Raw genomic sequence first — 23,958 nt, 5'->3', positions numbered from 1 at the left:
TCACAATAATGTATTGTTGGGTTTAACAAACGAGACACTCCAGCAGTGCTTTCTGGTTTTATAACTGCGCGGTAAATTAAAAAGAGAGAGTTCTACTGTTCTATAATTACGTCCCGTTTTAAGCTCGGATTGCACCTTCCCAATTCATGCCGCTGTAATGACAGATATTATTGAGGAAAAGAAGTTTTCCCCTTCTGTTTCCCGAGAGGAAGGCGAGGCAATCACCCCCTCAGGGCCTGAGGGGAGGCCATGGAGCGAGGGACCCTCCCTGAGGGAGGCCGGGGCGCCCACAGCTCTTCCCCCTTCCCCAGGGCCTGGCAGAGCTCGCTGGCCAGAGGCAGGAGAAAAGGAAATGTTGCGCCTGAGAGAACAAATTTTCGATCTCTGTGGCGTTAAACACTTTAAATTATTGCGGTTAAACGTCTCCAGCCCGTGCCCGTGGCCACCGCGCTGGCTCTTTCTCCCCATTGAAACCTGAGGGCTCGGTTGCCGCCCACCCTCCTGCCCCTCCCAGGGAGCGAGCCTGACAGACTCTAAATTTATTTTAATTGTGTCATCAAGGGACAGCTAATGGTTCCTGGCTGCTGGCAACATATAGCTGCTTCTGGAAAACAAAACCAAGTGTTATTAACAGAGCAGACTGGAAATTCCCTGTTTCTGGAGTATCCAAGTCAGGTTTCTTCTAATATGTTCTTTAAAAACGATGTGTGTAAAAAAAAAAAAAAAAAAAAAAAAAAAAAAAAAAAAAAAACAAAATAACCAGTCCTGTGAGTGTCACTCTGTGCCATGCTGTTCCTGTAGCAGAGGTGATGAGAAAGCTGGCACAAGCTCATGGATTTTGGGGGTGCTGTTCCATTTTGTGCTGTGGGATGGTGCTGTTCCGGATTACAGACATGCCAGAGAAGACAGCCTTAAGGAAATGGTAACTGAAAAGGAGAAAAAAGATCAAAGGGTGTTCAAATACTTAGAATTTATTGGATTTTCGACTGAACTCTCAAAAGCCATGTCCCCTGATACAAGTTGAGTATTACCCAAAATATGAAAACGTCGTTTTTTAAAACCAATTTGCTTCTGAAGCAACTTCTCTGAAGGTGTTCCACCTGCAAAGTCTGTTCCATCCATCTGGCACCTTTCTAACTTCAAAAGTACTGTGAAATTTAGAAGGGCTTATCAGAGGAAATAATTGTTTGTCTTTTAGCATTATTTATGGGTAGGTCAGTTGTGGTTTTGTGTGTACAGGAATGAAGTTACAAACATTTATGGTTTTATGCTGGGAATCATTTTTTTTAAGTGCTTTGTTTCGTAACTAATTTCTAAAATCCAGTCTACTTTTGAAAGCCTATTTCCACAGATTAAGACATTTAATATTCTAAACCTGCTTTTTATTACAAATTGTTACAATAAATAACTTTGATCCCTGGGGAAAAAAAAAAAAAAAAAGGTCAAATTGGGATTATTAAATGCATGTAATGACAAATACTTAATTTTTATTTTCCTTACACAGTTCAGTGTAAGAGACTCTCCATGCTGAATGTGTCCAGTAATCTGTGGTTGGCATTTCCAGCAGGTGAAGGCTGGGTGCCCAAGTCACTGCTCCTTACATTTTGAACCTTTGTTCTGCTGAAATCTTAGATAGGAACAGGAACTTTTAAAGAGTTTTATGCCTTCTTTAGTCAAGATTCCAAAAAGCAAAATGTTCTCCTCCTTTTTTTTTTTTTTTTAAAGTACCTGAATGTTCTCAGGCTTTGCTCTGTTGTGCAAAAGCTACACAGCAGAGCAAGTGTTCCAGCCACAGCTCTGAGTCTGCTGAGCCCCTTTTTTGTGCACTTGCTCTACCTCGAGTACATGGACACAGATTCTGGGGCCTGGAGCTTTGGATTGCCTGGAATCAGTGAATGAGCCCTTTGATCTAAAACTAGTGCAGGAAGGAATTACTGTTTTCATGGTCTTTTTAGCCTGAACTCCAGACACAACTGAGTGATCTGAAGTATTTTTTTATTAATCTACCTATATAATTTTTTAATAGGCAGGAATGTGTCTTTTTTTTTTTCCACTTGAAGAAACTGATGGTTGAGGGAGTTCCAAAATTGTGCTTGTGTCTGACTTGAGGGCTTTTTATGGGTCTGTGCCTTCCTTGGGGGTGAAAGCACAGACCCAGAATAGAGGTTTATGACAGATTGTACCTTCAGGGAAAAGCAGCTACTAGTAAGTAATTTTCTATTCCCAGGTTTGGAAATTGGATATTCTTTTTATGTCAGACACAGTAGTCTATATAATAGTCTCCCAAGAGAAAAGTTACGTTTCTTAAGCATTTAAGCATAACAATTTATAAAGCATACATGCATTTTGCACGGGTACTTCCTATGTGAATTTATTTGTGCACCAAAGACACTTCCTGGCATACAAAGTTTTTCTACACCAGATTGGTGGAGACACTTTTGCTCTAGTTTGCATCTCGGTAGAAAAATTTATTTGCACCACTTGGTTTTGAAAATTAAGTGTAACTTTTGTAGTTTGTTAATCCATGAGCCCTCAGAGCAGCCACTCTTTAAGTCCAGCCCATTGAACAAGCTCTTCTCCTCACCTGGTATTTTAATGAAGGTCGTGGTTGCTCAACTTCCTGCAAGGTCTCTGTCAAACTTGAACTCAGACTTGTTTCCATGCTGGTGAGATGACACAACGTTGTCACAGCTGATGACCAGCTCAGAAAATATTTGGTGACTGAAACTGAACCCTGAGCCTGCACATACCTTCTCTGTGCTGAGCTGTTCTTAATTAATGCTGTAATGTTTATTTTCAATTTGGTGACTTCCAGTCTGATCCACAGGAACCAGGGAAGATGTTCTTCCCCTTCAGAGAACTGGAGTGGATCTGAGTCAAGGGAAGGAACTCAAAGCGCACAGAAACTTTAGTCAGCCAGGAAACTTTAGTCAGCTGTACAAGATTGTACTTTCTTTTTCTAGAAACCATTTTCTATTGCCACTAGACACAAGAAACTTCTGCTCCAGCAGGACATTTCTGATGGTCTCATTTCAATAAATAAATAAACATTAGAAACCAAGCAGATGAAACAAAACACCCACACACAGTGGGGTCTATCGAGAGCAGGCTTTGGCAGAGTAAGCTCCCATTTAGGCACTCCTACTCTAAAAATGTGTTGTCACCCAGGTGTCACCACTGCCACTGCAGGTGGTGCTTAAGCTGACAGCCCTGAGGCTTCATTCTGCTTTTCTGTGGCACTCACAAGTTCTGCTTGCACTCCAAACTTGCCTACAGAGACCACTCACTCTGTTTTCTCAGAATTACCTTAAACACTTGCTAAACTGCATAATAAGCCTAGGAGTAGGTGACTCCAGGGTTTTCTAAATTTTTCTGGAAACTTCTGACTTGATGGGAGTGTTAATCTAGGGAAAGAGATTCATTTGCAATTGAACAGCAAAGAGGACAAAAAGATGATTTACATCTGGCTGGGTTTAGTTACAGCCTGCTGCAAATAAAAGTGACAAATTACCCCTGCCAGCCCCAGCAGGGTACAAATTACACGAGTGTTTACAAGCTTCTGAGACTTTAAGTCTTTGAAGAGCATTCACTAGGGGAATAAAAGTTGAATTAAAGCAAGCAGCAATAAGACAGACATCTATATAAAGGCTTAATAATTAGGTTAAATCTAAGCAAATGTGGCAGTCGAGACAACGTGGGATATTGTATCAGCATAAGTTGAAGAAAAAATTAAGCTCTTGCATTGTTTGAGATTAACTGCATAAATGTCAAGGAAGTTAAACCAGTTTCTTTGCATGTACTGCTGTAGAGAAACCAGACCTTTACATTTCACAATAAAGTGAAATTTAAGTGGTTTAAATGTTCCCAAATTTTTATGCGTGAGCAATTTCTAAATTTTATACCATTTACTTGTGGTAACATTAGATTTCACATACTTCCCTTTTTATCCTTCTCTGCCCCCAATTATTTTTATTATTCACTTAGTCAACTGAACCAGTTTTAGTGGATTTTCCCTTGATAAACTTAACTGAAAATAGTAATAAACTGTAAACAAAATAATAAATCCTATGTATTTTGAAGGCTGGATAAGCCATTTTAGTAAAGCATGACTTGGTTTTGCCATAAATGCGCTGTTAGTTATGTTTGCCTTCAGTCATTATTCTCTGCTAAGTTTCAGAGGGATTGTCTCCTTGAGGACAAGTTAAAGTTCCTTTGATGATAGCCTGCCAAAGATCACTTTACTTCTTGATCTACGAGTTGCAGGTGCTTGGAGCTTGCTTTTGGTTGCTTCCCATTCTTCATTTTCAAATAAGTAGGAGGAGAAATAGCTGCAAGTGTTCTGTAGGATGCAAATTCCCCTCATTTAATTGGTATAAAAAGACTTGCTCAGCTTAAATAGTAACACATTGATTTGTAGGCATTTAGATGATGGACCACTCATTTCAATGCAAGTTAAAGGATTTTTACACATAGGTAATATTTATTCTTACTGTTTCATTGAATTATTTCTCTTTTTAAAATCTTATTACCACTCTCTTAAACTTTTATGAATGTTAATCTGATAAATCTTATAATGCCTAGTATTCAAGTATGTGCAGGCATTGTCCTGTTCACCTCTGCACCACTGATAGGTATGAGGTGGATAAATATTACTACTCTCAGGGCTAAATTATGAAAGTCAAATTGGGGATGTGAGATTAATTGTCACTTTTACAGCTGCAGTTGGAACTTTGGGTGTCTCAGGGAGGTAAATACCCAACTCACCTTACTAATTCTTCTAGACTTCAGTGCTGCCTCTGCTTCTCTGATTTTATTTCTAATTTCAGTGTTGACCTACTAGAATCTCCAGGGAAAGTCTTTCTGTGAGCTGCAGCCCATTGCTCTGGGGGAGTGCAGTTGTTCTCTCTAACAGCTGGGCTGTTTAGCCTGGTTTTACTGAGGACATTTGTTTCCTGGGCCACATCATGATAAATGCAGACTCGCCTGCCACTGAATTTTTAATGGTAATGCAATCTGCAAAATTATGTTAAACGTATATTTTTAATGATGTTAATAGATTTGATCTTAATGTGTTTTGATGTCATATTTTAGGACATATGTAAAGGACTGTGGTCCTTTTTATACATTATCAGCAGAATTGTCTGTTCAGTCCTGACCAGACCTGTCCTCCAGCCCACAGAAGACTGTGGTTTTTGTGAAACTGCTCTTGGCTATAAAATTTGGGTTGCAGAATCCCTTTTCTTCCTGATGCAGAAGATGGAAAGAGCCCAATCTAATTTTAACATCCCAAGCAGGGTTTGAAGGGCTGGGAAGTAAGAAACCCCCTACCTGTTAAACATCCCTTGGCCATCTTCTTCTAGTCCCACAAGTTGAACTTGCAGCTGTATTCAAACTAAGTTCAGGTGCCTGGGTGGAAACATTTTCACAATGAAAACATGTTAGCCATTCATCTTAAGGGTTTGCTACTTCGGCTAAATCTAGAGAAAAAGTAACAGTAAGAATGGCAAAGAAATCAAACCCCACAGACGTTTTAACCAAATGTTGAAATAGGAAGTTGCAGGAGAAGATAATTTCAAATAAGAATGACTGTGCTGCTGGCTTGGATCAAAGGCCGCGTCAGCAATGCTTCTTGTAATAATTTCAGACGTTAAAAAAGGAGAATGGAAAGTGCAAGAAATAAAGAAAACTGGAGTTTTCTTCTCCAGGGCAGCAACTTTTAATCTCAATTAAAGCAGCCAGGCTAGCAGAGCAGCATGCTAATACTTACTACAGAGAGTCAGTGAATACAAATGACCTTTGTGGATTTGGTTTTTGCTGCTTTTCCTCCTGATTGAAAAGGACACCCAGCAGTTGTCTTAATTGGATGTTAATTGATACATATTCACAGGAAGTAGAGCCTGTGATCTTGCAGCTTGTTTGTATGAAAGAATATAATGGAATGAAGTGTGAGGAAGTTTTTTTAATGATCACAGTGACATAGGAAAGCAGTAGGAATTTTAAAATTATCTCAGAAATGTTTGAGGAGTCATTACTGGAACAGACTTAGCTGCATTCACACAGCTTTAATATTCTGCCTTACACATTAAAAACATAATTAAACTAAAGATAAACCTTATAATTATGACCTCATACCTCCTGTCAGTAATATTCTCTTACATTTTCTTGAGTCCTCATGATGATATAAAAGAGGATGATGAGACAGGATGCAAACTACTCATCTTTCAGAACTATCAGTCACTCTTCCCAGGTATGAAGTGTTCCCTGATGATGGGCACAGTCACTCCAGGAGACCCCTGTTCCCTCCTGGATGTCCTTCTACCCCCACACAGCATGGAAATGGGAAGGAATTTGCTTAGTACTTCCCAGGGTTGAATACAGTGTGACAGGAAAGACACCACTTTGTCCTTGAGCATTCAAATATCTGTGGCTTTGAGCTAAGAATTATGTTTTCATTTCTATTGCTATTTTTACTAGAACTGAGTAAACTCAAACAGCACAGCCCTTTCAAAATGCCATTGAGCTCTGAGGGAGATCCTGTCTTATTGCTTTGTTCCAGTGACACCTGTAAATGGATCCAGAAATAATGTTAAGTAATCCCTGCTTGCATGAGGATGTACTTTATGAGAACCAAGAAAGTAGAAGTCTTTCTAATTAACAAATTGCAGAAGCATTAAGAGCTGCTACACAGCAAGAGAGACTACAAAACAATTGGAAACTTGTAGTGGTTAATCCATAAATAAAAGTAGGTTGCCATAAGCCACTTCTGAGACCAACCCAGCCCACTAAGACCATGCAAGTGTATTGGACATACTCCTATTCAAAAAAAATTAGTATTTAAAATGAAGCATATTGCTTCAAATGAGACTGGCTGAAAACACCTTTTTTGTGTGTGTAACTGGAAACTTTGCAAAGACAGTCATCTAAGCACAGGTGCCATGTAAAAATGACAAGCTGTGGTCATCCTCAGTGTCTGAGAATTGACCCCTTTGAGCTGCAAGCCCAAAGGGGAAGTGTCCCTGCTATTCCATGAGCCAGCCAAGCCCTGCAAAGGGCACACGGAACCTCTGCATGGAATTAGCCAGAGTCTGAGGGAAATGCCTCCTGTGCTCCTGTGTCCCTGGGCTGTGCTGGTTAGATAAAGTGAAATGTCAAACTGCTGGAAGTTCAACAGTGTTCAACTGACTGCTTTTTCTGGTTTAAATTAGGAACTGGATTGCTCTTTAAAATGGTTTAAGTTTCCTGAAGGCAGATCTCTAAAAGTCACTCTGCATGCAGGAAAGCCTCTCCTAATCCATCCTTTCTGCCTGGAACAACAGACTGACTGTAACCTGAAGAGCAGTTTCTCTTATTTCTTTTCCTGATAGTGGCTGTGGATCTCCCTTTAGTCCAAAACCATTTCAATGTGGTTGAAATGGCATCCTGTACTGACAGGCTTTAATGTATTATTTTTGGAGTTCTAGTTATGACCTTGTCTGTCCTTACCTGTGAATCTGTCCCAGTGCTACTCTAATATATGCAAACAGAAGATGTTTAGTGTTTAGGAGAGTGATAAGCTGGCATCCCTTAGTGCATATATTTACTGGAAGGTACAGTGGAGTCTATAGGAACAGGCAGGAGAGGCAACATAGAGTTGAAAAGCAAAAGAGAGAGCGAGGCAGAGCTGAGAAGGTGAAGTGTTTATCTGCCAATTTTAGTTTCCAGTGTATTTAATACTTTATAATGTCAGTTGCTTGGAAACCAGTGTTTTGTGCCCTTTTGCTGCTTGGCAGAAATCACTCTAATTGGCATGTTTCTAGCACTGTCACTGCTGGCAGTTTGCAGCTTTTTTTTTTTCTCCAGAAGCAAAATTTTTCTTTTACATGAATGATGGCTCACATTAATTAGACAGCAGTCATGGGGAAAGACAGCCATTTAAGTGTATGGATGTATGAACCATTATCTCTATCATCAATCACTGGGAAGACTGCTATTCCTATCAGCATTTCTGCCTTTCCAGAGGCTGTTCCTTTGAGTATCAATTCCTTTCCTTTTAGGCAAAAATACTTGTTTATGTTTGAGATTTCTTGAGTGGAAATAGTTCACCGTTATTAGATTTCACTATTTATCTAAACACAACAGTGTAATTCCACATTTCTGGTACCCCAATGACACGTTGTCACTGGATGCTAGAACAATGCTGACATGTCAAATGAGGTTTCCATTATTTACCAGTAAAATGTCATTGCTCTGTGAATACCTTAATGTAGTAAAGCAAGACATTAAGTCATGAGAATTGTTTTCTACTTTCATATGAAAATCTTGAAGCAGCATTATTTCCTGGTGGAGGATCAGGTTCCTCACTGAAATACCATTTAACAAGCAGTGAGTTTTTATCGGTAATAGGAACATAAAGTCAGTATTGTACATTATTACAGCTAGAAAATGGAAACCTCAGAAATGGCCATGTGATGTTTTTTCTTTTGAAGCTTTGGTAATAGCTTACCCACAGCTTCTTGGAGAAGAATTTAAAGAAAAGCTCTGAAATTTCACAGGTCTATTTTTCTGCCCTTTATCAGTACAAAACTGACTTTTTGGTGCTGCTCTGGAAGTACTTTACCCACTCACCTTTGTTTATGTACTCCTCCTGAGACAGGCTTTTTGTAACTCCTAGAAGCCAAATGTGTTTGGGCTTCTCAGTGTTAGAGAACCTCCTCATTTTCCAGTGAGAGGTTCTGTCTCATTTCACAGTGGAAGCAGCATCTGTGTTTTAACATCTTTGTAGTTAATTGGAAACCACTCTGAGACACTTTAAATATGCAGTACTACGCGAATGCATCTACCTGTGACATCTCCTGTCACAGTGTGGGTGGTGTTTTGACTATTGAAGATCTTTATTTCCTGCCACACAACCTTCTGTGACTGTACCACAAATTTGCTCATGTCTTATTTGAACTTGTTTCTTGACTTATTTCCCAGATTTCCATTGATAATGTGCATCTTTCCCATTATGCAAATCCTGGTTTTGTTTTTTAAACAGACACTTGAGTACAGAATATTGTAGTTATCTGCAGGAGAACAAAATGGGAATCAACATCTGAAACAATGTTGGTATTCCAGATTGTTTGTGTGCCTTCAACTGCTCCAGACAGATGTTGATGTGGTGCCACTTGAGTTCCTTGGCAGAATCATCAGTGGTTCAGCCTGGTAAATGATCACAGATGCCTGAGTTTCTGTGGGTTGGTACCTGCATTTAATAGATTTTTAATGTCGTTATCATCTGGTCTTCACCGAATTAAAGAAAAGTGTGTGGATGAATGTTTACCCATTTGGTTCTTAGTGTGTAATTCTTCAAGCATTGAATGGGAGCAGTCACCACTGTGTTCCTGATTCCTTGTGTGGGCATCTCTAACTTGGCTGTGAACGCTACCAAACCAGAATTTTAAATTAATTTGCCTTAGTATCTACATTTGAACTGTGAGTAGTTGCAAGCTTTTTGTGTCCACATGCTGAGCTTTTAGAGTATGACACAAATGCAGAGCTCAACAGTAAGACTTGCTGGCTCAGGCTCACTGTCATGTAAATTCAACTTCAGGGCTTTTGGTAATTTTGGAAATAAATTTCAGGATAATGTGTGTGCCCTGTAATAACTCACTGAATAATTTTTAAGTGAACAATGCCCTAATTCTCCTCTACAATGAGACTGCCTTACACTGCTCAGGAAAGGTGATAGAACAGTCCTAATATAGATAAATTTGGGATGTACTGGCATGTATATAAATTACAATGTTGAATGTAAGGCCCTGCTGTACTGAGTGAAATGGTCAGCAGCTCCAGTATTTGCTGATAAGAGAATGGAACTGGTGTAAATCAGTATCACTGCTGACAGTTTACAAGAAGCGCAGGGTTTGCTCTCCTATTGTTCTGTGCATGCTCTGTAAATAAGAAAAGCACTGTGTACATATGGATTTTCTTTTACCTTGGCAATTCCTGTAGTTTCACAATTATTTGTTATTTAGCTGTTACAGCACCTTGTCAGAAAGTTCAGGGACATGGAAGAATTGTTTTAGCCATTAAAATGCAGCAACAGATCCAGCGGAGTCTGATGTGTTCTAAAGAAGATACATGCAACATATATCTTGGGAGACTGGAAGGATTAAAAAAAAGTGTCCTACTAAAAGTGAAACAGCAGTGAGGGCAGTGGTGTGTAATCAATTGAAATCTGATTAATGCAGTGTTAACACTTGTGCTCCTGCAGAGAATTGCCATAACATCCTGAATCCTTCAGCTTGTCAGAACTTCCATTTTGCTATGTTAAAAAAAAAAAAAAAATTTAAAAAATCAGACCTTCCAGTACCATGGTGCCCCCAAAAAAGGGTGTAGATTTCAAGTTTGATCCAAATGAAGTCAGCTTCCTGCTCTCCCTGCTTCCCTCACTGGATATTGTTTTGAAATCTTCAGGGTCCAGATGCTCACTGTCCTCATTTGAGATTTGTGATGGGCTCACAGCTCGTGATGGCACGGCTGCAAATGATGCAAAGTGCTCATTTAGAAGATTTGTAGTGGGTTTTAATACAGCTTTAGCCTGCTCAGGAAACAGTTCAGCTGTATTTGCTGCAGTTTCAAAGTTGTTGCCTCCTGCCCTTTCTGGTTTATAAGAAAATGGATTATTGTACTACATTTTCTGCCACAGAAAACACTTACTGGCAATGGTTGAAGTTGCAGTGTGAATTAAATTGCACTTGTTTCTCACCTGGGAAGCTTCTCTCCAGTTTGCCACCCCTACAGCAAGCCAGGCAGTGCCCAGCAGGTACCTCCCACCCCCTGGGCAGGGTCTGGCCTGGTGCCCCAAGAGAAGCTTTTATGGCTCGAGCAGGGAATTGCTGCAGATGCACACTGCAATGCTTTTATGAAAATAAAGGAAATGGCCTTAGCCTGTGCTCGCAGTGGCTTTCAGAGCAGTGACACACAGGTTTCATTTCTATTTACAATTGGCTGTAAGCCTCTGGAAAAGGCTGGATTCTTTCTAACAGGTCCAGAGCAGGAGATGCTCTGTCATTAGCTTTGTTGATGTAAAGGCTGATTCCATCAAAGTAAGAAAATTGAATAAGCCATTTTATGAAATGGTGGCTAAAAATTTCCATGATCAGAGAAATACCTGTGTTTACATTGCTTGATAGATACCTAATTACTTTATTTACTGCTTGAAATATTTGTTCACCAGGAATCTGCAGCCTTACAGAGAGAATCAAGCTGGTATAAATTGTCTGCAACTCCAGCCTCAGGGAATGGGGCAGAGGGAGATGAGCAGGAAGAGTGAGAGGCTGAAGCACCTGGTGACATCAGAATTGCATCAAACAATGGAGCAGCCAAGGGCTTTGCAATTTTCTTCCCATTTTCCTGGCTAATCTGTTCAGGCTGGAGCCAAACCAGCTGAGCTGAGCAAGGGGTTGGCATCACATCAGTCCTTTAATAACCATCTCTCCCCTGAATTTGTTTTTGCACACCATAGATCTGACATTATCAACTATAAAATTTGATCTTCTGCAACAAATACAACCTTACTGTGATTCCTTTGAAGGCACTGAAAATGACCTGGGGTACTTAAACAAGTAGAAACTATGTAAAAAAAAAACCAACCTGGTAAATATCTAGCTTGTCCTTACTCTGATGAAAAAGTTTCTGACATTACTATCACAGCTTCCTAATATTTTACTAGCACTTAAATGATAACTAAGACAAATGTAGTATTTCCTTTTCTTTTTTTATGAGTAATTTCTTAATCAAAGGCACCAAGAATCCCAAATCTCAGCAGTAAAAGTTCAATTCCCCAACACTTTAATGGTCAATTAACTGATGACCTTGAGTCTCTAAAGGATTTACAGAGCAATTTAGTAAGTGCATAGTTACACCAAGCTCTGAAAATACACTTGCAACCAATTTTCTGTATGTGCAGTACACTGCTGGGTCACTCCTTTGTGCATGTCTTTGACCCTTATCAGTAATAATGTATTCCTGCAGAGAAAACTGGAATTATTCCACAGTACATTATTACTGCTCAGAAAACTCTTTTAACGTTCATGCTGATAAAGATATTAATGTAGAAGAATTAGACATATCCTTTTGTCTGAACAGCACTTGAAAATCTGTGTTGTGACTACAGTTGACTGAAGCTCAATTACTTTAATAAATGTATTCCAAATTTCACCTTGATTACATTTGCATTTTAATGAAGAATTCTCGCCTACTTGTCAAATAGGCAGCCCAGCTAAATTTATTAAGTTATTGTATAAACAGGGTATTGTGATGCCCAAATTTAAATGGAGAAATATTTGATGTCATATTCCAGCAATATGTGGTAATTCTACAGCGTAGGAGAGTGCATTGGTTATCTCTGTATTTTAATTTTGAGTTTATTTTACTGGGGGTTTTTAACAGCCCACGAACCTTTAGGATCATTCATAAACACCCCCAAAAATGAAATTATGAGTAGGTATTTTGGTGTATTTAATCTAAATGGTTATTACAGCTCTTTTGTATGTTGCATTGCTGTTAAATGTTCTGGGTTTTATTTCTTTTGCTATAGTTGAGAAGGAAGGAGGGAGTAAACTGCTCCCTTGAGAACTGGGGAATTTGGTGCCTGAAATTACAGAATCACAGAACGTGCTGAGTTGGAAGGGACCCACAGGGATCCCAGAGTCCAACTCCTGGCCCTGCACAGGACCCTCAGCGACAGACCATCATCATATCCTGCGCCCAAGAGTGATGAGCACCTTGTGGCCTTTGGGTGCTTTATCTCCTCTGCTAAGAAAAGAGAGTTATTACTTGTCAGTAAAACAAATGAGGCCCAGCTTTTGAGCCTGGATTGTGTTTAAAAGAATCAATACAGTCTGATGACACCTGATTCAAAAGTCAGCAGCACATTCACTGGCAGGGATGTGTGGGATAAGATGCTCCTTGGACTTGGATCTGCTGCTACATCCTTACTACCATTTTACTCCGAGGCTGCAGAGTACCTGTGTGCCAAATTCCTTTCACTGCCATCATCTTTGCTTGTTCTACTTCAGTTATTTTTTGACCTGTGTTGTTATCCCACAGGCAGCACAGCATGGTCATTTCTTTATTTCCTTCTCCAGCAGTAATACCCTGCCTGTTCCCTCCAGCTCACTGACAGGCTGCACTGGCACCTTCCCTTTTCCTCTGCAGTTCAGCCTTCCAAGAGCATGTGGAATTCAGCAGTGAGCAGGCAGCTGCAGGGCAGTGACAGCTGAGCTCACACAGTGAGGCCAGTACTGATAGAAATGAGAATTAGACAGGGTGGTTTTGAACCAAGGACTGGACAGAGTGATGCCAAGCTCAAGACATCCAATAATTCTCCTGTGTGGTGCTGAAAGAGATAAGGGGAAATTCTCCCAGTTCATATGGGGCATTGTTGTCCTTTGTTATAATGCAGAGAGAGACACTAATGTTGAACTCTTGAATATAGAAGAATGTGAAATCACCTTTAAAAATTAAGTTGGTGGGCAGCAGAGAAATCAATCAATTTAATAGTGTGTGATCACAACCCTGCCCAAGTTGTGATGATTTTTGGCAGGCATCACCTCAGTTCTGTGAAGCAAGGTGGAGAATACTTTCATATACTTGGTCAGGAATCACTGAGGAGGAAGAGCAGACAGAAAGCAGCCCAGCAGGCTTGGGGCACCTGAGAAAGAGCTGAGCTCCAGCCACCCAAATATCCTCTGATGTGGAGGAGTCAAAGGAACAAACAAGCATGTAAGTAAGCTCACAGAGCTTTGGGTGGTCTGAGGGCAGTGATTTTAATTTCTGTCATTCCTTGCTATTGAGGCAGTTCCCTTGGATGAACTTGAAAGGGATAATGCTTAAAGTCTGGCTAAGTGAGCAGCTGTAAACTTTGCAAGCGTAGGGGGAAAAGTGCTTGAAGTGGTTTTAAAAAGAGGACCTTTAGAAGGCAGGAAGAAGGTGAGTGAACTCTGGAGAGGTTTCATAGCTACCTCAGAAATGAAGAAAAACCTGGTGAGCTTGTGCCATGCTTTTGTTTCCCCAGTGTGGGACCCCACAACACTAACAATGAAATAGAATTATACTCAGCAGAAGTAGCTGGGTTTCTTCATGACTCCACACCTATTACTTACAGCCTTCTTCAGGTTTTCTCTCCATTTGATCACTGAATTTTCTTCAGTCCTGTGGCTCCCACTGCACCTCTAATGACAATTGTAGCACTGGAGTTCTCCTCCACCTGTCAGCCCTCACTGTGTGATGATTAAATCCTTGCTCAGCAGGACAGGGGGACTCTTCTGGGGGTTACAGACCTTTGGAGCTTTAGTGCATCAAAAGCTCATCCATCTCCAGCAGTCTTTTCTCATCGCTTTGCTGTGGCTTTTTGCCACTCCCAAGTACCACCTTCCTCTCATGAACTGACTCTCAACTTGGAAAATTCACTCTTCACAGTCATCAGAGATGAGAGCAGTTCATGCTCTAGTCATGAACTGAGACAACAATATGTAGCCATTAATAAAAAATAGAAAATAAAATCTCTTCTGAGAGTAAAAAATAAAAAAAAAACCACCCACAAAACCAAAACCAAACCAAACCAAAACAAAAAAAAAGGTCAAAAAAACCCCACAATCAAGTAGTACAGACAGGCTGAGTAATTCTCAGCAGAAAAGTATCATATTTACTAGAGTGACACTGAATATCCAGCATTCTAAAGGTCCCTAACTGAACAGTGAGAAAAGGTGGGAAAGGAGCAAAGTGTGCCTGACAGTGTGATGGGAGGAGAAAACAGGTCAAAGAGACTCATGCAGTGAATGAGCAGCACCCACAGCCTGTAAAAAGCTCAGCTTTCTGTTACACTGCTTTGGCCAAGACTCTTCTCACTGGGGTGAACCTTTTCAACTTAATATTTACTATTTCTGTGCTGACAATATGGTAACCCAGGAAAAACTGAACAGAATTTGAAGCTTGAAACTCTGGCCTCAGGTATATAATCCTACCACCTCCAGTGGCATGATTCCAAGAGAAAACAGGTAAAAACAAGAGTGGAATGCCAGCAGTGTTTGAGAACAGTGTCAGCATCTGTTCTCAAACAAATCAGTCACATTATTTCCTCTGCCTCCAAATCTGATTTCACATAAATGCTTAATTGCAAATAATAAGCAGTAGTATAAATTTGTGGATACAAATAATACTGTATTATAATTTATAAAGTACTGTAAGCATATTAGAAATAAATGAAAATTATATATCCTGATAAACATAGAGCTATCCAACTTTCAATATTAATAAATGCTAATAAGTGCAGTCATTAACAGTTTAGAAATGCATCTAAGTATTCTTTGAAAAGCCAAGCAGGGGAGGAAGGGTGATGAAAACAATACACAGTTTTATTGGCTCTGCCTTCATTTCACATACTACTTTTTTAACTTCAGTCTTCTTTCCCACATGAGACAGCCACAGGAGGAGGTCAGGAAAGAAGAAAAAAAAGATGACCTTACAGTGTTTTTACTGTTTATGCCAGTGTCTGGATTCCAAACCACCCTGGAGCAAAAAGGTAAGTTTGAAGGAAGATTCATGTCCTGGCCTCCATGGTAGGACATGAGTGACACCCACAGTGACACAGACCCATCACAGGTACACCCAGAGCTGCTGTTCAGCTGCTGAAATTGTATTCTGAGAATTTCAGGACTTGGTGGGGATACAGTCTGTCTTTACTGACAGCAACTGTCAAATTTAAACATTAAATGACTGAATCCTGAAGAGCACCTTGTGTGTGCACATGTGCAGAAGCACAATCATATGTGATTTGTCTTGCTGCCATTCACTCAGCAAGTTCTAAACTGCATAAAATGTTTTATGTCGTGTAGCTTTCAGGATTGGGCTCATTTTAAGGAAAGGCTGTGAAAATTAAAATTTGATCAGCCAAGGTAGAAGTGGGCCTAGGAAAGAGAGAGAGAGAGAAGGCAGTGCTTGTACCATGTTTGTTTCTCTGTAGTTTGGATTAGTCACTAACACACACAGTCTGATCTGTTCTAAGTTCATTAACCCAATTACTCAGCAAATGTGTCTTTATATATTTACATGGAGCAAGCTGAATGCCAAAGATAATCTTGGTTTGGAAAAAGATGAGCTCAACGTTTTAAATTTGCACACTGTTTTTACTTAAATGCAAAACTTAGCTCCTGTAGAATCCAAACTCCCAAGAATCCACAGCATAATGAGATAAATGTCAAAATTCTCCTAAGTTTGAAAGCACTGGGCACACCATCAAGATAAGCCCATTGGAAATTTCACATCCAAAAATATTCTTTGAGGACACAGAGTTATGTATCAATACTAGAAAAACCTTGAGAGCTGCCTAGAACCCACTGGGACAATTAAAAGCTCCTGCTACAGAAATAATTGGATGTGTCTGTTTGAGCCCACATGGTGCCAGCTGGGCTTTTTCCCTGACTGGAATGTAACATGTTGGTTTCTCCTCTTTCCACTGAACACCTTTTCCAACAGCTCTGTGCCACACACTGGCTTTGGGAAGCCTTGGCTCTCAAATCCAACAGTTTTTATCCATTCCATACTGACCTGCTGGAATCCAAGGGGAAGGAGCAGGGTGCTGGGAATCTTTTGTCCTTTGTATGTTGTTGTTTCTCTCCTTTCAAGAAATAACAACCATTTCAGTGGAGTGTTATTAATTCAGTGCCATGCACCATAAACAAATCCTGGATTGGCTTTGTCCCTGTGCAGTCAGCAGGGAGTGCTGCAGTCAGACCAGCAGCACAGCATCCTCCTCTCTTACTGCAGCTTGCAGAACCAGGAGAAAATACTGAGATCCCAGCCAAATCTGTGTTTTCTTCCCTTTTTCTCTTTTGGCTAATAAATATGCAAATTAAAGACATTTAGTAATAGATGTATGTATATTCCCACAGCCTTCCCTTGAAGGGTTATCCCACTGAACTCAACAGGAATTCCATATACATTATCATTACAGAACAAAGCCAGCTATTAAGTGATATTTAGTAGCTGAATTTATTCTATCAATTATGTATGACAGTGATGGGTATTTTGTAAAAGATCTCTTGCTTCTGAACTTTTATGCTGCCAAAAGTAAATAGTAATTTAGGTTTTCAACATTTTTTTAGTCAATACAATGATGTTGACATAACGTGTATTTAAATTATTCATGAGTGGTTGGTAAGAACAGTGAACAGTTTATGCTCTGACTTGCAGGGTAAAGTTCTCCAAAGCTGTTGTGTTTTCTGTCTGTGTTCTCAGCCAAGACAAAATGTGTATAACAGAGGCATAAGGGTAGCATTATGTAGAATTAGCCTGATAAATTGGAGGACAGAAACACTCCTGGTGTGGGTGGTGAATGGCTTTTTGATCCCTTTACATATAGGGATCAACCAATAGACTGGGATAAAGGAGAGCTTGTCAGCAAGACTCCCAGGTCCAGGCTGGCAGCAGAGTATAAATGCACAGAGCCCTGGATTTCCCCAGGTTCTCCAGTTCTGCAGCTCCTGGTTGCAAACTTCCTTTTGCCTCTGACCACTTGATAGACCAGACAGAGTCTTTATCTGTTGGCTCTGCAATGCAGTTCACTACAAAACTCGGTGATCTTAAATCTTTTTGTTTCCTTCCAAGTCAAACTGGACCAGAAAGGCACGCTTACCATTTAGTACTACTAATTACTTTTTAATTGATATTTATGTTATCATTATTAGCTTGACAGCATGATCTGCTACACTCTAAATTACCACTCAGGAAGGAGCTCTTGGAGCCATTTGGGGAGAATTCTGGGTCTGTTCAGGAGCTGTCAAAAAGGCAAGAAAAACCCTAAGAATGAAGAGGAGGCAAAAAATAAATTATTTATGGAAAAATAAAAATATTTTAGATGTCTTATCAGCTCCTGTCCTTCTAATTCACCCAGGCTGGTTTCACAAGTAGTAAAGTTTGATTGAAAAAAAAAAAAAAGAAAGTGGTGGGATATGGTAGAGATCTGAAATGACTTCCACATGAGAACCAGTTAAACAGACTGAGGCTCTTCAGGGCAGGAGAGAAATGGCTGGAGACAAGGTTATGACAGATCTCTCTAATGTCATGGAGTGCATGGGAAAAAAGTGATTAGAGTGGTTATTCACAAGTTCCCTTGACACCAGATTTATTGCACACCAAATTAAATTATCTGGCAGAAAATTTAAAGCAATGGGAAGTGTTTTCAAGCATGATTAAATTTAGGAATTCATTGCTACAATATATTGCTGGAAGTATATTCAAGTGCAAACACAATTTAACAGAATAAAAGGGAAAACAATTAATGGATTACAAGTACAGCTGCCTTGTAGCCTCATACCCCAAATTCACAAATTTTCATGTAGCTCATACAGACATAATTTTGAGAGCACACACAACCCTAACCCACATGGGCACATATTTATATTTCAAAGCTGGGAAAGAGATTCTGTAGCAAGCAGATAATCTGTAGATACAGCTGAGCGTGACTCTAACAGAACGATTTCTTTGAGGAATTCATGACTCAGTACAAAGCCTTTTGTCCAGCAGTACCTTTGCTTATACAAATTGGATTTTTCAGTGCTTGGTGGCTGAGTGAGGAGCTGCGTTAGTGCAAAGGTTAAAATGTTACATCATGCTGACAGAGGTAAATGTTGAAGCTGCAGTGGTGGCAGCTGTGGTAGAACAACAGGTCACTGCTGAGGAAGTATCATTTATCACTCAGTCCCCACCCAATCAGTCAAAGGTTTTACAGAGCAGATTAGAGTTCTAAGCTTGCTTTCTTCACCCCATTTTAAGAAAAATTTAAATCTCATTTTCCACAGACAGGGGGTATGTGATCCAAATGCACAAAATGCAAGCCTAATTTTTCATGGCTCCTGTGTAATGAGCAATGTGTGTGTGCAGACCAGTTCAGATGACACACATTTCCTTCACAATGGAAAAGGAAAATGTGGGACTTGTATGAGAGATTAAACACTAACTGGATATGTTTTTCCCCAAAGCTTCCAGACAGCAGTTTAGCTTTGACTTCTCAGTAAAAAATGTATTTTTTAAAAGAGGATATAAGTATTTGTGCAGAGGATCTTCCTTATAATACTTATTCCTGAATTTGGGGCTTTTCTCTGAGGTTGATCAATGCCTCTTCAACTGATTTATCACTGTTAGATCTCTGCAGAACAGGTAAATATAGTACCCTATTTCACAGATGATTAACTAAGGCATAGAAATCAAAGTCAGGTGAAATTACTAAATCCTTCTTTGCTTTTTTCTCTTTTCTAATTAATGTCTGACTAGCTCACAGCTAGGGAAGTTAATATTTCAAAAATATTATTATTAATACAGACAAGCTTGATTATTTGTCTTCAGTTCCTCCAGGTGGAGATGAATGAAAGGACTGGGCTCTTCCAAGCAGGGTTCTGACTTTTACCATGTAGAAATAGCTTGGGCTGCTGTTTAACACAGCCACCATTCCTCTTCTGTGTGCAGTGCTTCCCAAAAAGAGAGGAAAAGGACTTCTTGAATTTGGGGATTACAACTTCAAGGTGTTGTGTGCTCAGGGAAATGTCACTTGTTACCATGTGGGACACACCAAGCACCTCGGAGGATGATTTAGGATTTGACAGCTAACACTGGGATTTCTGCCAAGGAGCCTGGCAGGTGTTTTACTGCATGAGTGATTGGAGGGAATAAGATGGAGAAAATGGGTGTGTCTGTCTCTCCGGGGGGTTGGCAGCAAAGCAGGAATGAAACAGCAGTGGGAAGGACAACAAAGATGTTAATTTGAAGGAAAACAGTGAGTTAAATTGACTTTGTAAGTGTTCCAGGGAAGGGAGAAGAAAAGCATTCACCTTAAAGTGGGAGGCAAAATCAGTAAAGGGTATCTTTGGAGAGAGATCTGCTCAAAGAGGGGGAGTCTGGAAACTGCAGCCACTGAAGGGCTGCTTGAGGGTGTCTGGAGTGGTGGTGGATGCTGATAAGGAGACACAGAGATGTAATTAGATACCTGATGGTGCTAAATGCATTAAATTCCACATGACATTTAAAAGAAGAATGGCAAAGTGATACAGTAGGTTTAGGAATTCACCAGGCTTGACAGTTATGTCACTAGAACAGCATGGCGCTGAAAACAGACTTTCTTCACAGTTTTTTCAAATCTACCTTATTTTCTAATACACAGTTTTTATAAGCATCTAATGTAAAAAATATTTAGTGTCTTCTACTTAATGGCTGGAGTTTTTCACAGCTGAAAGAACAAAGCTTATCTTTTCAACAGTGATTAATGAATGGGGTGCATTTGTATTTGGTTACCTATCTTGAAACCTCTCTAAAAATCTGCTTTTCTTTGATGAAACTTTAATTTTTAGGAATAATAAGTAGCAGTTTTCTTTAGGATGTCTCATTCAGGGTAGCATAAGTGGCATCCTCTCTGGAAGGGAGAGAGCAATCACTACTGAGTTGGCAAGGTTTCACAGAATAGGTTTTGTCATCCCTTCAGGTAAAACATGAAGAGGTGTCAAAAGGTGTCCATAAACAAAAAGGTGGTTAAGAAGGTTGGACTGCAGGTATGTTACCTCATGGATTTCTGCATGACAAGGGAAAGTAACTCATCAGAACAGAGTTTATGCCTTTTTTCTTTCTTTCTTTTTATTCTTTTTTTCCCCCAAACAACCTAATTCAGCATTCAGTAAATTCAAATAATATGTGCCTTTTTTTTTTTTTTTTTGCATGGGTGGCAGAATAACCATTTTGCTGCTGTGCAAGCAGTATGTACTTTCTGGAAAATACTCCATAAATCTTGCCTTTGCAAATGGAAGAAATCCTGTGCTCCAGCAGCTTTGTAGAAAAAGCAATGTTCTATCTTATTCCTGTGGAATTGTTTCTATTTCCACCGTGCTTTTTTCTGTAGTCTCCCTATAACAATTCCAGCTAACACGAGGTGTGTTCCCTCATCACTCAGCTCTGTGGTGGTTTCCACAGCTATAAGATCAACATGACAAACCATTCTTACAAACAGACTTTGCTGGAGGTTTTTTTCCCCCTTGAGGTCAAGAGAAATAAATGTTATACTTGGACAGCCCCATCAAGTGTGTCATATGAAGAGGGTTTTATCAGCACCTGTAGAATGTCTCACATCCTGGAGAAGGCACAGTGTGCATTATTTTAAAGGTGGTTATGTCCTAGGGTTTGCTGCCAGAAGAGCTACAGAGTGAACTTGCCAAGGACCATGAGAGTGTAACACCAAGGAAGCAGAGCCCAGGAGGCAGGGTGAGGGCACAGAACTGGTTCTGAAGCACATCACGTCCTGTACAAACTCAGCCCTCTCCATGCACAGCACTTGGCATGCAAATGTCAGGGAGCATTTTCTGACAGGAGAGCAGTGCAGGCCATGGAAAACTTGCAGCACTTTTAGTACATCCCAATGCAATGTGGGGCACTTCCCTGCCAGGAGGTGACTGGAGTGAAAGATGATAACATTCCAAATTCAATATCATTTAACTTTTTTTTAATACATCAAATTATTTCATAAATTTGAGTTTAAAAACCCCACCTGTACATTATATTAAATTTCAATTTTTAGTGAGAATAAGAGGTCTTGCTGTATGTTCTGAGCAACACTGGTGCTTGCCACAAAATGGTTACTACAGGATGTCAGTTTCTTGCTTTAGCTGCCCTGAAAGCTCTTCCATTAAAAGCACATCCATTTAGTTGCCAATATGAGGCAGAAGATCATGAAGAAGCAGCCTGATCCTTACATGACACCCCAGTGAGCCTTGAGAGGTAGGAAGAGATTTTTTTGTAACTCTCGTAACACAACTCAGCTTCCTTTTGACCAGATTTTGTTTTCAGGCTTTTTAAAGATGCATTTATGTGATATGACATTAAAATAAAAATATAGGAATGATGATGGGCAGTTCTATGTCTGTGTACAAAAATACATTACAGGTTAACTATTTACAGCAGTGCTTGGGGGTTATTTCTGAATGACTCTTCTGAGCATATACAGTGGATATATTTACTCTGGACATTGTAATCCTTTTCATACAAAAACTGAATAATAAATTCAGCCCACACACAGTCTGCAGTTTGACTCTGAAGATTTTCTTAGCTACAGCCTAAAGTTGATATAAAATGTAACCACTTTTAATATATTTGTAAAATAGGGATGTATACAGGACACTGCAAAAGCTGGTAGCAATGCCCACAGGCAGAACATAAAATATGTTCTTCACATTCATTGTTTTCTGCCTTCCTTAGTGTCTTCCCAGTTAACTCTGCAGAAGTATGAGCATGTTTAAAACACAGATTATTTTTGCTTGGCTGGGCTGGTTTTGTTTTCTACAGCAGGCAGGAAGAGTGATATTGTCAGCAATAACAGGCTCTGAAACAAATGAAGTATTTTGGAAGTGACATGGAAAGATTAAGACAGCTGGGCATGAGAACTGAAAGAGAACGTGATGAAGATGGACAAAACTGATAAGGAGGCACAGAACCCCTGGGTGGCTTCGACTTTGGCAGCACAGAACAGACGTGTTCAGCTCCCTGTGCCAGCCCTGCCCTGCCAAGGGCTGCCTGTGAGGACTGAAATCTCTGCTCCTGCTCCCACAAGGCTGGTCACCCCTCTCGTGGAGACACAAAGCCATGACAGAGGCGTTGCTTTCCCCAGGCACTTGTCTCGTTTACAGTGGGGCTGGTTTTTCCATGCTCTGCCTGCCAAGGAAGCTGAATCACAGAGGAACACTTGACTGCTGCGTGCTGCTTGTCTTGGCTCTCTCATGAAGTGAGAAAAACAAACAAATATGAGCAGTGTAGTGCAAGAATGCACAGAGCAGAACTTCCCTTCTCAAAATAGGGCATGGAGGGGCTGTAAAAGGGCTGTGTGTGACATGATTCCAGTTACCTGGATAATCCAGCCAGGGATAATAATGATTTGGCTGCACATCCACACCAGCAGGACACTCCTGAGTGTAGAACTGGCCCTGCTGAAGCTGAGAACCATGAGTTTCCTTTTCTACTGGTTTAATGAGGAAATTTCTCACCCCTTTCCTCCTATCCCAGTAACACGTATCCCAAACTGGTGGGAGGCAGCTCTTCCTGATGATGTGCTGCCAAATCCTCTGCCTGTGCAATGGAAACCACAGCCCAGTCATGCACAGACTAGAAAGGTTTGGAACATCAGTCTTCAGGACTGCCAAAGCAGCACTGCAGAATTTAGACAGAACATTTAAAAATGGCAGTCTTTTCACAAGAGTTTTATTTTTATTGTAAGCTGTAATTCTCCTCCTGTATCTCTGCATTCAGAGTGAAATGGTAAAGGCTGTGGGTTGCAGAGCACTTACATCAGTGAGATTTATCTCAGCACATGGAGAGAGGAGAATGATGATAGCACAGGGAAAAGGGATAGTAAAGACAATCAGAAAGTGTGGCAGAACAGGCACTGATTGCACTGGAAAATCCACAGAGGCCAAACAAAATAAATAGAGAAAAATGAAGAGGACAAATCTCTAGTAAAATGAAAGCATTTGTTGGGATTTTATTATTTCCTTTCATACCCAAGTTTGTCATCCAGAATTTGATGAACAATGAAGAAGCCCTGATTTCAATGCTCAGCAAAGGGAATTGGTGCTCAGGTCCAATAAAGTAAAGCTCTTTGGCATTATCCGCTTTAAAGGTGCCTTCCAACCCAAAACATTCTGTGATTCATTCAGAATTACACTGAGTGGTGCAATCCCCAAAGAGCCATTTTTCCTGTGGAAGTTATGGAGGCTGTGAAGTGGCAGAAATGCCAGGCAAACTCTGAGTTATTAATCAGACATGCATTTGTTCCCAAAAGCTTCTCTTTTATTGCTGCTCTTTCTGCTAAAGGTTTCCTGCATTGCTTGCTTGACTCCCAGAGTGTGTGAAGGGTGACCATTATGTACAGAAAAGCTGGTAAAACATGGAAGAATCCTGATTTGA

The 23,958-nt window shown here is 40.2% G+C and overlaps 2 long non-coding RNA genes across 2 annotated transcripts; both read left to right on the top strand.

Annotated features, from left to right (window-relative positions):
• The first annotated feature begins 284 nt into the window (after nt 1–284).
• On the top strand, nt 285–15,936 carry LOC135282572 (uncharacterized). The gene is made up of 3 exons (XR_010348664.1): nt 285–670; nt 11,201–13,749; nt 15,448–15,936. It is a non-coding gene; the product is annotated as an uncharacterized LOC135282572 (long non-coding RNA).
• A 3,625-nt stretch (nt 15,937–19,561) lies between these two features.
• LOC135282571 (uncharacterized) lies at nt 19,562–23,543 on the top strand. The gene is made up of 4 exons (XR_010348663.1): nt 19,562–19,795; nt 20,498–20,564; nt 20,739–21,780; nt 22,345–23,543. It is a non-coding gene; the product is annotated as an uncharacterized LOC135282571 (long non-coding RNA).
• The last annotated feature ends 415 nt before the right edge of the window (nt 23,544–23,958 follow it).

Source organism: Passer domesticus, chromosome 17 (genome assembly GCF_036417665.1).
Source record: "Passer domesticus isolate bPasDom1 chromosome 17, bPasDom1.hap1, whole genome shotgun sequence".
NCBI lineage: Eukaryota > Metazoa > Chordata > Aves > Passeriformes > Passeridae > Passer > Passer domesticus.
This window is presented reverse-complemented; position numbering and strand designations above follow the sequence as displayed.